The following is a 10,630-nucleotide window of genomic DNA, read 5'->3' as shown; positions in this document are numbered from 1 at the left end:
ATCCATCTTGCAAACAGAAAACAATTTTTTCTCAGATCCAATGAGCCTCTCCACCCCAACCAGGCTTTTTTAAACGTGCTTCCTAAACTAGAATGACATTTCTTTTTCTTTTGTTTGTTTGTTTTGTTTTGTTTTGGGGGCCACACCCTGTGAAGCTCAGGGGTTACTCCTGGTGATGCTCTCAGAAATTGCTCCTGCACTTGGGATATTGGTCATGGGAATGTTGCACTTGTGAAGGATTTTATATATATATAAAGAAAAGATAAGGCCTTCCAATTCTTACCACAAGCTGTGTTCTTTACACTGACTTTATAGAAAGAGGAGGTACAGTAAATGCACCCCATATACACCTCAAAGCAGGCCCTTTGCCTGGTCTGTGTTGTGAATTGGGGGACGACCAAAAAAAAAATTGCTCCTGGCTTGGGGTATCATATAGGACGCCGGGGACTGAACCCAGGTCCGTCCTGGGTCAGCCAAGTGCAAGGCAAGCGCCCTACCGCTGTGCTATCTATCGCTCTGGCCCCTAGAATGATATTTCTGATTCCCATTGCAAACAGACTAATATCTCACTGCAAAATAGTCATTTCTTTTCTTTCTTATAGTTTGTGGTTGACAGAAACTGTTCTGTCAAGATTGGTCTTAGCATGCTGTTGCCCATGTAACTAGGTGGAGAAAACTCTGCCGCCTGGCTAGCTAGGTATTGCAATGTATTGTATTTAAACACTCAGCTAATGCTAGGAGTAATTAAGTTAGCCCCGTGTCTCTGGAGGAGATTCCCGAATAAGAAACTCTCGAGGCAAGCTGGAGGAGGCAGGAATCTGTTTTGAGCAGGGATTGTTAGGTGTACTGAATACTGAGAGGTCAGCTTCCTGCTGTTTGAAAAGGCATCAACTGGAAAACCTGGGAAAGAAGTTGCCAATTGCAACCCCAAGTAGTCAGCCTACTGGTGAAGAACTGGCGCCACGCCAAAAATATTTTAAAGCTGCATACACCCAATTTCTGATGATGATGTTGTTTGTTCAGTTCTTAGGGCAGGTGGGACCAATAAATGACAACCTGAGCTATACCTCTAAACTCCAACCTTCACCCCTTCTCACCTCTCATTTTCAAAGTAACTCTGACAGCATCCTCCTTAAAATCCAAATTCTTGAATTATGGTCAAATCCCATGGTTAAGTTTACATAGTGAGAACTAAATTTACACGAACTGGCAGTGATCAAAGAGGGGGGGGTGTACTTTCAAACTTGAACATACTACTGGAGAAATTCACAACTTTGTAGTATTTCAGTGAAGACCTCGGAAAGACAGTTTCCCCATCTATTCTTGCTGTTTGGGAAATAGACCAAGGCAAAAAAACATCTTTATGAAGTGTATAGATGTCTCTATATGAAATGACACTTCTAAGATTTAATGATTTCTGTTTTAAAGTATTAATAAGTTGTTCAACCAATGTTGGATGTAATGAACTCTTGCTGTCAAGGCTATAAGTTTAAAATAAATCCAGGTCTATATGTCTATCGGGAAGACTTTTAAGTTGATGATGATATAAATTCATACTTTATCTGTGGGCATTGAAGAGACTCACAAAAGGAATGAATCTGGCAGCAAGAAAAAAACCCTGAAGGGCAATTAGTAGCTCACTCCAAAATGGACAAGAAGTATTCCTGATAGATGTGAAAAATAAAATCAGAAGGTGGCAACGACTGGCTGTATATGTAAATGATAACCAGGAATAAGAAAATGCTCTTCATGCTGCCAACATAGAGTAATTTGTGGTAAAAATGCACAAAACATTTCACATTTTACAGGAGTTTGTCAAATTTACTAACCCTGACACATTCTTCCTAAGTATTTCTTTCCAGAAAGAAGGGGTTCAATTCTAGGTGTTTTAGCTTTTATTTAGGATACCATAATTCATCTGTCCTCCCCTAAATCTTATATATTTTTCCACACACTCACTCTCTCCTCCAGACTTATTAAATCTTTTTTGTGCTAATGTACTCACTTCCTACAATTTGCACTACATTACCCCAAATTTGTCCTCACTCTGCAGAAGTGCTTCACGAAGACGCTCATTGTTTGCCAAGAAATTAGCTCTCAAAAACAGGCAGAGGTTCCGATACAAGTGCTAATGAGCCCTTGGATCCCACATAGCAATCTCGCTGCTGCAGCTCACTCACAACAGTGTTAATAAGTATTTAACACCTTTCCGGAAACCTCCTGTTTCGAGGACAATGCCCCAGACCAGGACATTCTAATCCTCAGCACCACTAGTTTCCCAACTCTGGCATTGTGGGCAGATCTCAGTCAGCATTTGAAAATACAGATGCCAAGAATGACTTTTCCCAGGGATGCTGGGTTCCAGAATGTGTATTTTTATGTATCCCCCCAACCCCAGTAAAAAAAATGAGCATTTTGTAACATGATTATTAACAGCACCCTCTTCTAATGAATAATTTTATCACCAAAGAATAGATTCAATGCTAAAGAGTAGCCCACCAGGACAATATTTTCATTAGCCCCTGTTCAAGACTGTCTTTAAGGTTCACACAGCTCTCCATATCACTGACCATTCTCTATCATGGTGCCCATTCATTCAACAACTTGTAAACAACTCTCTAACAGAGGTTCGTATCAGTCCTAGCTCCAGTAGCAAAACCAGTATGTGTATATAAATACAGTATAGAAAATGTATATAACTATAGTATGTGTGTATAAATATAAATAATTATATATTATATAACATAATCACAATAATATATAATATGTATTGTGTTATATAATTATATAATATAATCTTATAGTATCTGTTATTACATAATGTAAAAATAATTATATATCATATATCATCTGATGTCCCCAACTCTTTCAAACTATTATATAATAGTTTAAAAACCAAGAAGCAATCATAGAAATGCCAGACAGCTAGTACAACAGGAAAGGTGTTTGTCTTACATGCAGCCCACCCAGGTTCCATCTCTGCACTACAGAGGGTCCCCCAACACCAGCAGGTACAGATTCTGACCACAATTAATGTGTCACCAACCCCCAATGACACAAAAATTAAATAGAAGTTGTTAGCAGGTCAGATGAGGTGACCTGGAAAGACCTGGCTAAAGATGTGTCAAGGGCAAAGGAGCAAACAGAAGTGAAGTCATTGTGGTTGAAGTTGTGCAGAGGTGTAATAAGATAAAGTTAGAAAGACCATCACTCGCATGGCAATGTTCCATGAGCTAGACCTGGTGGCAAGCCCTCCATTGTGCACAAATTCACATCATATCCACAATCATCCTGTCAAGAAAGAATCATTCTTTCTGCAGCAGAGATGAGGAATGGGAAATCTGGAGATTTCAAGAATGTGACTGAAGTTTCACAAATCATCAGTGATGACACAATATGATGGCAGAGTCCCAGGTTTCCAACCTCTCTGGATGATAACAATCATCTCACTGCAGACTGTAATAGTAAGAATGGCACCCACTCTTGCATGAATGAATGTAAGTTGCATGTATCATCTCATCCTCTAGAAAAAGTGTTAACATTTGCCAGGGAGTTTTGGGGGCTTTTTGTTTGGGTTTGTTGTTGTTGTTGTTATTTTGTAGGGAGGCTTGGGTCACACCTGGCCATGCCCAGGGGTTACTCCTGGCTCTGCACTCAGAAATAACCGGTAGAGAAAAGTAAATAGAACAGAATAAACTCTCCAGCTCCTGGTTGTTCTGGAAGTTTCTGATTCCCAAGTTGAGGAGTTGTAAGCTCTTCTAGAGACAGGTGTTTGCTTCTTGCAGTCAACCACTGTGCTACCCCAGGCCACTGTGTTCACTCTTCCAAACAGACCAGCAGCCTTTTCTCTCCTACTTTTTTTTTGTTTGTTTTTGTTTTTGGGTCACACCTGGCAGTGCTCAGGGGTTACTCCTGGCTCTACACTCAGAAATCGCTCCTCCTGGCATGCTCGGGGGACCAAATGGGATGCCGGGATTTGAAACACCATCCTTCTGCATAAAAGGCAAATGCCTTACCTCCATGCTATCTCTGGCCCCTACACTTGGTTTTTTTAACTCTGCTTTTTTTGCACTTTTTATTTCACTAGACAGTTTGTGTCTCTTCCATTTATAACATCTGTCTAGAAAAGAGGTCACCATGCCCTGTTCACTTCATTATCATTGTATAAATACTCACAAAACCGAAGCATTGGAGGTTGGAGAGACAGTAAAAAGGGTTAGGTGCTTGCTTTGCTGTGGCTAACCCAGGTTTAATCCCCAGCACTGTATATGAGGTCCATTAAGAGTGATCCCTGAACACAGAGCCAGGAGTAAGTACTGAGCACTGCTGGATGTGAACAAACATCCCCACCACACCCAAATCTGAAGCACAGAAAGATTAAATGAGCTGTTCAGTGTTGTTTAGACTCAATAGGAATACATGGACTCATGGAAAAACAGGCCTAAAGAATCAGAACTCCATTTCCAAAAGACAAAAAGAAAGCCATCGTGTGGGATCATGCCAGCCTAGGGAAAGATACCCCAGAAATAATGTCCCCAGACAAAGCAGAAGCAGACCCCACTGGGTCTAATCAAAACCAAGCAAGTGTGCTGAAGAAATCAGCAAGCTTCAAATTCTCAAAAACCATTAGTTGTCAAATTAGATGGAAGATGAAAGAAAAAAATTGCCTTTTGCTGAGACCTACTGCTAAATTTGGTCAATTTTGTTGTTTATCAGTGCATAAAGTCCTTGCACTTACCATTTGACAAATGCAGAATAAAAAAAAAGAGAAGAACCACTCACCGCAATCAGGTGAAGTAGGTTATTAATGGTTCTGAACAGATATGCAGGATTGCCTCATCCTGAGGCAATTAAGTCTGCAGAGAAAGTAGGTTTCTAATCTCTCGGGCTGAGGAACATAGAACAGGTGGGCCTCCTACAATTGGCATTGTTTGTATAATTCTGAATTGCTTCAACAAATCACACATAAAATCAAAGGCCTTCTTTTTTTTTTTTAAGTTCCTGATCAAGGACAACAACAACAACAACAACAACAAAATTACCTAGGGAAGGCTCAAGAGAGGGCACACAAACAAAGAAGCAAAAAAAAGGGGGGGGGATGATTTGTATGATAACACTTCACACCATTCAAGACGAAAGAAAACTGAGACCAGACAAATGAAAGAAAATTAAATTAAAAAAAATAATCAAGGGTCTGTCAAAATCCCAAAAGTTGCTGGAAGGAAAAACCTTACTTATTCAACGTGTGAATACATAGAATTTGACCAGAATTTAATTCAATTCCAGAGCCACCAGAGCAATAATACAGCAAGTAGGGAATTTGCCTAGTACATAGCCAACCTGGGTTCAATCCCACATGCCATACACCTCCTAAATACTGCCAGGAGTGATACCTGAGTGTGAAGCCAGGAGTAGCCCTAAGCACTTCTGGATGCAACTCCAAAATAAAAACAAAACAAAAATTTAAAAAATTCAATTAAAATTCCTCAAGTGTTTATATGAATGCTATTTCCTCTAAGAACCTCTCATCATTCTCTCTCTCTCTCTCTCTCTCTCTCTCTCTCTCTCTCTCTCTCTCTCACACACACACACACACACACACACACACACACACACACACACTGTTGTTATACTTTTCTAGTTTATTATTTCTTTCTTTTCTCAAAGACCAGTCAGTTTCAAGTAATAAAATGCAAAATTAAATGACCTGGAAGATATAGATCTTTATGATTGAATTCACAAGAAGAAGAGAGGTGGGAGGGCTAACCGAAGACCACCAAGGTTTCCTTCTCTCCTTTATCCTTACCATCATCAGCAAATCATTCCTTCCTCTGGGTACAGACAGCTCCATCCTCCCTCCATGGAGTTTCCTCCAGGATATTGAATGATCATCTATTATCTGGCTTGTCTGGGGGAAATTTCTTTGACCCCTGTGCTCTAAACATAATTATTCTTTACATTCCTTTTGATACTCAACTCTATGCCTAATTAAATAAAAAAAATTGTACTCTCTCTCTCTCTCTCTCTCTCTCTCTCTCTCTCTTTCTCTCTCAAAAGTCCTCGGCAAGTTTCCTCAAGTCCTTGAGCCCCCAGTTTCTTTATGACTGAAGAGCATATCTTCTTCACAGGCAAGGTGCAGGAGAGAAGTAAATAGATTCTTTTATGAAAGCACCAGCCTCTGATGCTGAGTAGATGACAACTCTTTAGTTGCTTCCTGGAGATAGAGAGAAAGTACAGCAAGTAGAACATTTACTTTATATGAAGCCAACCCATATTAGATCCTGGCACCACATATGACCCCTTCCCCATTTCTAGCCCAAAGTAATCTCTGAGCACAAACAGAAGTCAACCTAAGTGCTGACAGTATGGTAGACATTGAAGAAAAGCTGGAAGACTTAAAGACAAATTGGGGGCCTGAGAAATAGAACTGTAGGCAAGTGGCTCGCCTTGTTTGAGCTTCAACCCCAGATATGGCCCACACAGCATTGTCAGGGGTAGTTCCTGAGCACAGTTAGGCATCAACTCTTAGCACTGTCAGACATGACCCCAAAAACACACACATATACACACATACATGCTTATAGTAAGACAGATTTGATTTAAAAAAAAGGTTGCATAGCAATGTAAAAGGAAACTGAAATTATGGCTTCAGACAATTCGCAATTGGTGATGCTCTTGTACAGATTTGAAATGAAGAGGAAGGGTTTGGAGGATGAAAATCTGTCTAGTTACACAGGTCAAACTCAGAAATGTACAACTCTGCTGGTCACTGGCAAGGAGCTTAGCAAGTCACACAGAGTCCTTTGAGGCTCAGGAGAGACACTAACAGGTTATGAATATGTAATTGTAGAATTTTATAGAAAAATGGCCATAGCAAGACCAGAGCAATTGTGGTACTATTGTACCACTTGCCTTGCAAGTAGCCATACCAAGGTTTGATCCCTAGCACCATGTATGGCCCCTTCAAGCACTGCCAGTGGTGATTCCTAAGCTCAGGCCATAACTAAGCCTTGAGCATCACTGAGTATAACCAAAAACTATAATATAGATGACAGATAGATGGATGGATGGATGGATGGATGGATGAGAGAAAGAGAGTTTGTTCTTCTAAAATAAAATACTGGAACTGTAGCAATACTATAGCAGGTACGGTAAGTGCCTTGCACAGGCCAATTCAGGTTGATCCTCAGTATCCCACAGAGACTCCCATTACCCTCAGGAATTATTCCTGAGTGCAGAGACAGGAGTAAACCCTAAGCATCACCATATGTGCCCCCCCCACAAAAACACTAAACAAAAATAAACCTTGAAATAAAATGTCTCATTTTTATTGAAAGCTATATTGTTATATTTATAGTATTAAATCCATCCTAATCTTATCTTTAATCTTATTTACTAAGCTCATCTTTACTATTATATATAATACTCAATTTTCACTAGTATATAAGTTCTTTTACAGGAATGAGATTAAAGTTTTTAATTATGTTTGCTTTAGTTTATGATATGGTCAAACATTTAGTAGTTTTGCAGAAAAATTCTCATTTTTCTATAGCTTTAGTGCTCCAATTAAATATATAGCCTATTCTCGTTTTCTGAAATATTATTTAAAAAGTTATGTTCTCTGGAAGGGGTCATTAGTTATAAAAGTTTGAATAAATTAATGTCTGTATTAGGATGTGTTAATGACTACGTAAACTTATAATCAAATAAATCTACTGCAGGGCAAAAGGGAAAAATTCTCCTAAATACAGCCACCTTTGTGGCAGTATCTTGTGATATTCCACTGATTTTATAATCCCAACTTGAATCTCCATTGTTCAACAAAAAAAGAGAGAAAAACCCCAGTTAATGTGAATTCCAGCAATTGGGATTTCCTGGTCCAATAAGAAAAATAAAAGTACCTTGAAATAAGAATTTTTGTATTTGGGGGTTTGGTGATTTGTTTTGTTGTTGTTGTTGTTTTTGTTTGTTTGGTTGGTTGGTTTTAGTTTTTTTGCCATACCCTGTTATGCTCAGGGGTTACTCCTGGCTATGTGCTCAGAAATTGCTCCTGGCTTGGGGGACCATATGGGATGCTGGGGATCAAACCGAGGTCCATCCTGGGTCAGCCACCTGCAAGGCAAATGCACTACTGTTGTACTATTGCTCTGGCTCCAGAAATAAGTGTTTTAAAAGCATCTACAGAATCTGGAGGATTTTTTTTTTGTAATAGGAAAAAAAACCTAGCAAACAAAAAAAGGAAGTTTTTGATGAAAATAAGCTGTTATGCAGTTTAAAAAAAAAAGTAAAATAAGAAAATCTTCCATCCTCAAAGATCAGGCATGGCATGCAGAATGCATTGATTGATGTAATATTCTGTCCTGGGCTGGGCATTAATTCTTGAACTAAAACAATTGACTTCCCACATCTCCAGACTCCAAAATGGGGCAATATATTTAGATTACATGAAACACCTTTGAGGAACTTCCAGAGTGATAGGTTAAAAAAAAAAAAAACAGCATTTTCTAGTTCAAACCATATACTGGAGATATTTTATGAACTTAAAACTGAAATAATAAAGCATTAAAATACTTTAGATATTCTTCTGTTGGTTTATTAAAGTACTACACTGCCAAAGAATCAAAATGATCAACATTTACTTTTTTCAGGAAAAAAAAAAAGTTATTTCACCAGAGCTATACACCTTAAAGTAGTTAAAGCCTTTTATGTAATCAAGCATTGATCAAACATTGTTTTCTGACCAAATTTTCCCTTACAGAAATTATGTAATTTGGGAAATTTATCATTTCAAGTTAAAAATTTAAAGAACATGGGGGCCAGAAAGATAGCACAGCGGTAGGGCATTTGACTTGAACGCAGCCCATCAAGGACGGACAGTGGTTCGAAATCCTGGCATCCCATATGGACCCCCAAACCTTCCAGGGCCAATTTCTGTGCGCAGAGCCAGGAGTAAAGCTTGGGCGCCGCCGAGTGCGACCTAAACCTCCCCCCACCCAAAAAAGTTCAAAGAAAGGAGCCGGGGGCTGAGAGACAGCACAGTAGTTGGGTGTTTGCCTTGCACAAGGCCAACACAGGACGGACCCCAGTTAGATTTCATATGGTCCCCCTGAGCTTGCTAGGGGCGATTTCTGAGCACAGAGCCAGGAGTAACCCCTGAGCACCGCTGGGTGAGACCAAAAATAAATTTAAAGTAGCCCACTATGTACATTTTGGGAGAGGGTTGGGGGCGCATGGGTGTTGGATCATATGGGGCTCTGGGATTGGAACCCAGGTCTGTCCTAGATCAGCTGCATGCTAGGCAAACGCCTTACCACTGCACTATATCTCCAGCCCACTATTTATTTCTTAGAGGCAAAATTACTACTCTGGTTGGTCATTACAAAACAAGTTCAAATGAGATGATATATAAGGCAATCAACATTGTTTTTGTTCTAGGCCAGTCTAAAGAACACAGCTACCTAAATGACATACATAAAAAATAAGTATTTGAGGGGCTGGACAGGTGACACAGGGTATAAGGGGTCTGTCTTGCACTCGCTAGCCTAGGACAGACCGCAGTTCTATTCCCTGGTGTCCCAAATAGTCCCCAAGCTAGGAGTAATTTCTGAATACATAGCCAGGAGTAACCCCTAAGTGTCATCGGGTGTGGCCCAAAACAAACAAACAAACAAAAGTATTTTATAATAAAATACTTAAATACCTTCAGGCAATAGTCCTTCAAAACTAGCTGTCTAAATTGTTTATTTATTGTAATATGATAAAACAGTAACAGAGTCTAATCCTCTATGAGTCTATAAAAGCACTGTTTTGGTTTTTCTATATAAATATCTCTATATAAACTTAACCAAAATAATGGTTAAAGTAATTTTATATGTCATTCTTTGTTTTTCCATTCTCAAAATTATAGAAAACAAGGAAGATTTTGTTCAATCAGAACTCAATGGACCCCAATTGTTAGATCAGAAGCAACAAGTTTGAGACAACAAAATCATTATCAAATTGACAGAGCAATGAGTATGTTCTCTGAGTACAAACTAGCCAACATCTAGGACAGGCCCGTGATCCAATAAGTCTGCTAGGATGGCTGCAATCTGCATATTGAACAGAGCATTTCAATGTAACTTGGCACAAGGTGTCCTGGGATACCAAACTCCCCTCCAATGTCATGATGCAATGATAACTATCATTATCAACAGAGAAGCATTTACTTTATTCATTTGTTTCTTTCATAACTGTGTTCTACCAAAAAAAAAACACCTTAAATATCTATGGAGTTGTCTAGGATAATATATATATAGTGTGTGTGTGTGTGTGTGTGTGTGTGTGTGTGTGTGTATTCAGAGGCCAGAGCAATAATACAGTGGCTAAGGATTTTGCCTTACACAGGACTGACGCAGGTTTGATCCCTGAAATCCCACATAGTTCCCCCCTCCCCAAGCCCATCAAAAATGATCCCTGAGTTCAGAGCCAGAAGTAAGTCCTGAGCACTGCTGGGTAGACTCCCTCAACCTTCCCCCCAAAAAATACTCCAAGTATCAAAATAGAGTACAGTATATAAGGCACTGAGCTTGCATGATTCGATAAACAATGCTACCTATGGTTCTCAAATAAGCTAGGAATGGTGCAAATC

At 39.4% G+C, this 10,630-nt stretch overlaps 1 non-coding gene across 1 annotated transcript; it reads left to right on the top strand.

Annotated features, from left to right (window-relative positions):
• The first annotated feature begins 266 nt into the window (after window positions 1-266).
• Window positions 267-399, top strand: LOC126026399 (small nucleolar RNA SNORA51). Its single transcript, XR_007501686.1, has one exon. It is a non-coding gene; the product is annotated as a small nucleolar RNA SNORA51 (small nucleolar RNA).
• The last annotated feature ends 10,231 nt before the right edge of the window (window positions 400-10,630 follow it).

This window comes from Suncus etruscus, chromosome 13 (genome assembly GCF_024139225.1).
Source record: "Suncus etruscus isolate mSunEtr1 chromosome 13, mSunEtr1.pri.cur, whole genome shotgun sequence".
NCBI lineage: Eukaryota > Metazoa > Chordata > Mammalia > Eulipotyphla > Soricidae > Suncus > Suncus etruscus.
Note: the sequence above shows the minus strand (reverse complement) of the source record. Positions and strands in the feature narration are given on the sequence as shown.